General features: G+C 36.9%; 1 non-coding gene across 1 annotated transcript; it reads right to left on the bottom strand.

Annotated features, from left to right (window-relative positions):
• Positions 1-5,609: 5,609 nt before the first annotated feature.
• LOC138837821 (U6 spliceosomal RNA) lies at positions 5,610-5,713 on the bottom strand. The gene has a single exon (XR_011375461.1). It is a non-coding gene; the product is annotated as a U6 spliceosomal RNA (small nuclear RNA).
• Positions 5,714-6,227: the final 514 nt, after the last annotated feature.

The following is a 6,227-nucleotide window of genomic DNA, read 5'->3' as shown; positions in this document are numbered from 1 at the left end:
CAAAATTAACCAAATAAGCTGGTTCTTTGAAAAAAATAAATAAAATTGATGGACCATTGGCAAGTTTAATTAAAAAAAGAAGACAAGAAAACCATATTAACAGGATTAAGGATGCCATGGGAAAAATCACAACATGTACCCAACACATCAACAGAGCCAAGGTCAAGAATCACATGATTATCTCCACAGATTCAGAAAAGGCCTTTTGATAAAATTCAACATTCATTCATGCTAAAAGTTCCAGAGAAAATAGGAATAGAAGGAACATTTCTTTAAATAATAAAATCCATTTACGACAGACCAATAGCCAATATTATATTTAATGGGGAAAAGCTACAACCAATTCTCTTAAAATCCAGAAAAAGTCAAGGATTCCCACTGTCTCCACTCCTCTTCAACATAGTTGTGGAATCTTTAGCCAGGGCAACAAGGCAAGAAAAAGACATTAACGGGATCCACATAGGGAAAGAAGAAGTTAAACTATCCCTTTTTGCAGATGACATGATACTATACCTTCAATATCCCAAAACTCCATCCCCAAACTCTTAGAAATCATATATCACTTCGGCAAAGAAGCAGGATACAAAATCAACCCACAAAATCAGTTGCCTTCCTGTCCACTTACAATGTACAAGCAGAAAAGGAAATAAAGGAAGCAACCCCATTCACAATAACCTCCCGAAAAATTAAATATTTAGGAATTAACCTAACCAAAGATGTAAAAGAACTATTTAATGAAAAGTATGAAAAGTTAAAGAAAAAAATTACAGAAGACACTAGGAAATGGAAAAACTTCCTATGCTCTTGGATAGACAGACTTAATATAGTGAAAATGGCAATACTGCAAAAATTTATATACAAATTCAATGCAATTCCTATTAAAATACCAAAGATGTACATCTGTGAAATACAGAAAACAGTCTCAAATTTCATATGGAATAACAAAAGAACTAGAATAGCCAAAACAGTTCTAGGAAATAAAGACAACATGGGATAGATATCCATGCCGAACTTCAAACACTACTATAGAATTATAATAACAAAGACTGCATGTTACTGGCACAAAAACCCGAAGACAAGTAGAATAGAATAGAAGATCCAGAAATAAATACACATGCCTACAGTCAGCTGATATTTGACAAAGGAACAAAAGACATACAATGGAAGAAACACAGCCTCTTCAACCACTTGTGCTGGGAAAAATGGGCGGCCACATGCAGAAGACTAAAATTGGGCCCCAGCCTATCACCATGCACCAACATCAACTCAAAATGTATTAAAGACCTTAACATCAAACCTGAATCTGTGAAACTACTGCAGGACAGAGTAAAAGGGACACTTGAACTTATAGGCACAGGAAGGAACTTCCTGCACAGAGTCCCAGGGTCACAACAAATTGGAGAGAGACTCTTCAAATGGGACTACCTTAAAATAAAAAGCTTCTGAACAGCTAAAGCTATCACAACCGTGCTAGAAAGACAACCAACTAATTGAGATAAAATATTTATCAGCAATATAACAGACAATGGGTTAATATCCAGTATATACAGGGAATTCAAGAAACTGATCTCTCCCAAGACTAACAAAAAAATTACTAAATGGGCAAGGGAACTAAAGAGACTTCTCAGATGAGGAGATAAAAATGACAAAGAAACACATGAGGAAATGTTCAGCATCCCTGGTTGTGAAGGAAATGCAAATAAAGACAACCCTGAGATACTACCTTACCCCAGTCAGAATGGCCCACAAGTCAGCCAACGACAAATGCTGGAGGAGATACAGAGAAAGAGGAACCCTATTACACTGCTGGTGGGAATGTACACATATACAACCTCTTTGGAAAGCAGTCTGGAGGTTCCTCAAAAAGCTAATTATTGACCTCCTATAGGACCCAGTCATACCACTTCTAGGCATCTATCCTGAACAACAGGAACCAGTATACAAGGACACATGCACCTCCATGTTTATTGCAGCATTGTTCACAATAGCCAGGATATGGAAAAAACCCAGATGTCCCATCAGAGATGAATGGATCCAAAAATTGTGGTATCTATACACAATGGAATATTATGCAGACATTAGAAAGGACAAAATAATAATGGCATTTGCATGGAAATGGATGGAGTTAGAAGAAATCATGTTGAGCGAGGTAAGCCAAGATCAAAGAGACAAATGGTACATGGTCTCCCTGATAAGTGGATGTTAAATCCAAAATGTTAAGTGATACGACAAAATTAACAGGACTTAAGAAACAGAGAGCTTCCACTCATCTGGTTGAATCACAAGTAAATAACTCCATGCTGCTGATCACATGTATGGTATATATATGTACACTGGAGGGGATCCAGGAAGACAACACAGAACTAGAGGGAATCAGGGAAAAACATACAACAACGGGACCAATTAGCTGCACAGGACATTGACCAAAATGAACTAAGCAACTTAATGGCAGCAATGGGAGGGAGGGAACAAATGAGAAAGAGGGAACAGCTGATGCTATGCAAAACAAAAGAAATGTACATACCACCCAATGTGGAAGAAATAACTGTATTGCAAAGCTCATAGAACTCATAAATGTTATAGACCATGATAGACAATTTGCTCCAGGAAAGATAGAATGTGTTTGTGAGTTTAACTGAGCATCACGATCCCACAATAGTTTGAAATTTGGGAAATTATGTAATCACTTAATCACAATAAAAAAAAACAAAAACAAAAGCTGAGCATCAGTTGTTCATGCCTATAATCTTAGCTACTCAGAAGCCTGAGATCTGAGGCTCATAGTTTGAAGCCAGCTGGGGCAGGAAAGTTCAGGAAACTTATTTCTGGTTAACCACCAGAAAGCATAAGTGGAGGTGTAACTCCAGTGTTAGAATTATAGTCTTGAGTGAAGAAGCAAAGGGAGAATGCCCTGGTCCTTGGTTCAAGTCCCATTTTAAAAAGTAAGAAAATAAAAGCATGCTAAACTTCTCAGGCATTTGGAAATATCATTCATTCTCTAATGATGAGGTGGGGGCTGGATGACTTATGTCGAACTTGCCTAGGCCAAGGACAAAAATAGACTTGGTAATTATAAAAGGCTATTCATAACCTAGTTGTTAAGATTCTTAAAAAGAATTGAATCTGAAAACTCTTGTAACTAAATAAAAAAGAATATTTCTAGTTTAAAAAGCAGTGACATTAATCAAGATGTGTTGTATTCATAAACTGCTTTGAACAACTACTTAAAGATAATAATAATAATAATTAGTAGTAATAATAATAGTAAAAGGCCTAGGGGGAGACAGGCTTCCTGCAGCCTAAGAGGGTAAATTTTCTGGAACTACTGCCAGACACTTTTCCTTCTGTTTGTTCAAAATTGCAATGTGTGTTTTCTGAACATAATATACATATGATCATGAAGCCTGAAAAAAAAATTAACATGGCAAAAACTGCAATACTGACCCCCAAAAATTGAAAATGAAATACTCATCAAAATCCCAACAATATTCTTCAATTCAGTAGAGAAAACAATTCAACTTTAGTATGGAACTACTAAATTACAGATGAAACAGAAGACTTAGAAATGAACTCATGGGCCTATATTCATCTTACACACACACACACACACACACACACACACACACACACACACACACACACACACACACACACACACATAATGGAATTCTATTCACTCATCTGAAAAGATGACTTTTCACTAGTCTTAAGGAAAATGAAAGGTTGGGGAAAATGATACTAAGAGAAAAGAGAAAGGAATGCAGACTCCGAGCAATTTAGGTTTCATGGATTCATTCATAGTAGCTAGAAGGTGCCCACAAATCTACAAGTAAACAAGACAGATTATTCCTCGTCCCAGTTAGAATGGCGTTTATCAAGAAACTAACAATAGTAAATGCTGGCATGGATGTAGCCAATTGGGAACTCTATTACACTGTTGGTGGGAAATTAAACTTGTTCAACCACTGTGGAATGCCCAGGCTGGCTTTGAATAGCAGTCCTCAGATCTCAGCTTCCTGAGTAGCTAGGATTACAGATGTAAGCCACTGGCACCATGCTAAAAATGGGGATTTTTTAGAAAAGAAAATCCACTTCTTCACCTGTGTCAAAACCTCAGATATCACTATTAGAACATTTCATCCTCAAGTCATTTCTTCAGATATCTGTTAATTTTCTCTTTTCCTTCATGTGGGAATACTGCGGTCAATATCATTTCAGCTGTGGTACTGGATCAATTGTATGGTAATTGCTAGCATCTAAATCAAGAACTGTTACAGGAAAAGAAATGAAACCCTCATTTGGAATAATTGTTTTCTCTTTTTATTACAAATCAGTGATTGATTACTTCCTAGTGTGATATTGGACGTCCAAACAGAGTGATGGCATTTTATTTCTCTTCAGCCTTCTCTCACATGTGGTCAAATATTTAAGAATACAAATATTTCCATTGATAATTCAATAGCTGACCTCTAAGAAAATGTGCATTTCTGGACTTTGCTCTCTTGTCCTTACATGTGCAGGGTTTCAATGATTTGTATGTTCTACAAGGAATTCTATTTTCCAATCTTTGTGTGACCAATTTTATTCTCTCTGATCAGTCTTTCTGACTCTTTCTCTGGAGTCTCATTTCAGTCTGCCTCATAATATTAGTTATTAGCTAAATAATGTACAGAGGAGTCACATTTGCGTGAGCAAGGTAATGAGCAAGGTAAAAAAAAATTGTTACCTCCTCCTTTATTTTTCCCCTACCATCCTTTCCCTCCCAGCTCCATAAGTACACAACCCTCCTCCCTTACCCCACCTAAATTGTAAAGTTCATTTTTCAACATAGTGTCTTGTGTATCTCATGGTTACAATGTGTCAACCTGTACCCCTATTTAAACATTTTGTTTTCTTTCTTTCCCCTCCACAAATTAGAGGAGCGTATATAGAAGATGTAGGCGCACCAACTTCAAATACAGTGAAAACAGGAGTTATAGCAGGAGAGAGGAACATATAAAGAAACAAAAAAATCACATCGCACATTATACGTATGTTAGAAACAATAGCAAGAAAGAAAAAACCACTTGTGTCCCTATCTTGGGGTTCATGTCCCTTAACATCATCCTATCTGGTCATATGCAGATAGCTTTTGACCTTTTCTTCTTAACCCAGACAAATATTAGTTATTGAAAATTAGGGAAACCATGGGACCAATGTTAATTTGGACGTGGCTTACTTCACTTAATATAAGTTTTTCCAAGACTTTCCAGTTACTAACAAATGGGGAAACGTTATTCTTTCTGATGGAGGGATAGAATTCCATTGTGTATATATACCACATTTTCTTGATCCATTCATCTGCTAAGGTATTGGGGTTGGTTCCATATATTAGCTATCTTAAAGAATGCAGCAATAAACATAGTTGTGCTGGTAGCTTTAGTATGGTCTTGTTTGTGATCATTTGGGTAAATGTCCCAAAGTGGGATTGCTGGGTCATAGGGGCGCTCTATGTGGAGTTTTTTGAGGAACCTCCATACTACTTTCCAAAGTGGTTGAACAAGTTTTGTACTTCCACCAAGAATGCAGTATGGTTCCCTGGTGGCCACATCCCCTCCAGCATCTGTTGTAAAAATATGGAATGCTTCAGAAATTTGTCTGTCATCCTTGTACATGAGCCATGCTAATCTTCTCTGAAATGTTCCAATGTTTCTGCTATGCATTTCATTTTGTACTCCTGAACTTGGCGAGTGATTTTAGGTGTGTCTACAACAGTAGAATCAGCATAAATCAAGCCAGCATTTCTTCATTGAAGATACAAGGAAAGGACACAGGTTGCCACATTGTAACAATGAAATATACAAGACACTCTATGGGGGGGGGGTGGAGCGACATGTTGGGGAGGTATGAAGGGGCGGAATGGTAGGGGAAAGACAAAGGAGAGGGTAACAATGCTCAATAAGAAATGGACTAATTACCTTACTTACGTAACTGTAACCCCTCTGCACAGGAACTTTACAATAAAAATATAAATTGAAAAGATACAAGGAAAACTTCTGTACTTATAGGAAGTTGTATTTGTCACACAATATCAGCAAGGTATTGGTTTTAGGACCACAAGCATATTAAAATTTTGGATGCTCAAATTCTCTACATAAACACAGTATATTATTTCCATTAGAATCTTCCCACAACCTAGTGCAGGGTAATTGCTAAGAAAATTTTTACTACATTCTATGTTTGTAATG

The sequence above is a fragment of the Dipodomys merriami genome, unplaced genomic scaffold, assembly GCF_024711535.1.
Source record: "Dipodomys merriami isolate MVZ:Mamm:240054 unplaced genomic scaffold, mDipMer1.0.p SCAF_276, whole genome shotgun sequence".
In the NCBI taxonomy this organism is placed as follows: domain Eukaryota; kingdom Metazoa; phylum Chordata; class Mammalia; order Rodentia; family Heteromyidae; genus Dipodomys; species Dipodomys merriami.
The sequence above is the reverse complement of the archived record's forward strand: the minus strand, read 5'-3'. Positions and strand labels throughout refer to the sequence as shown.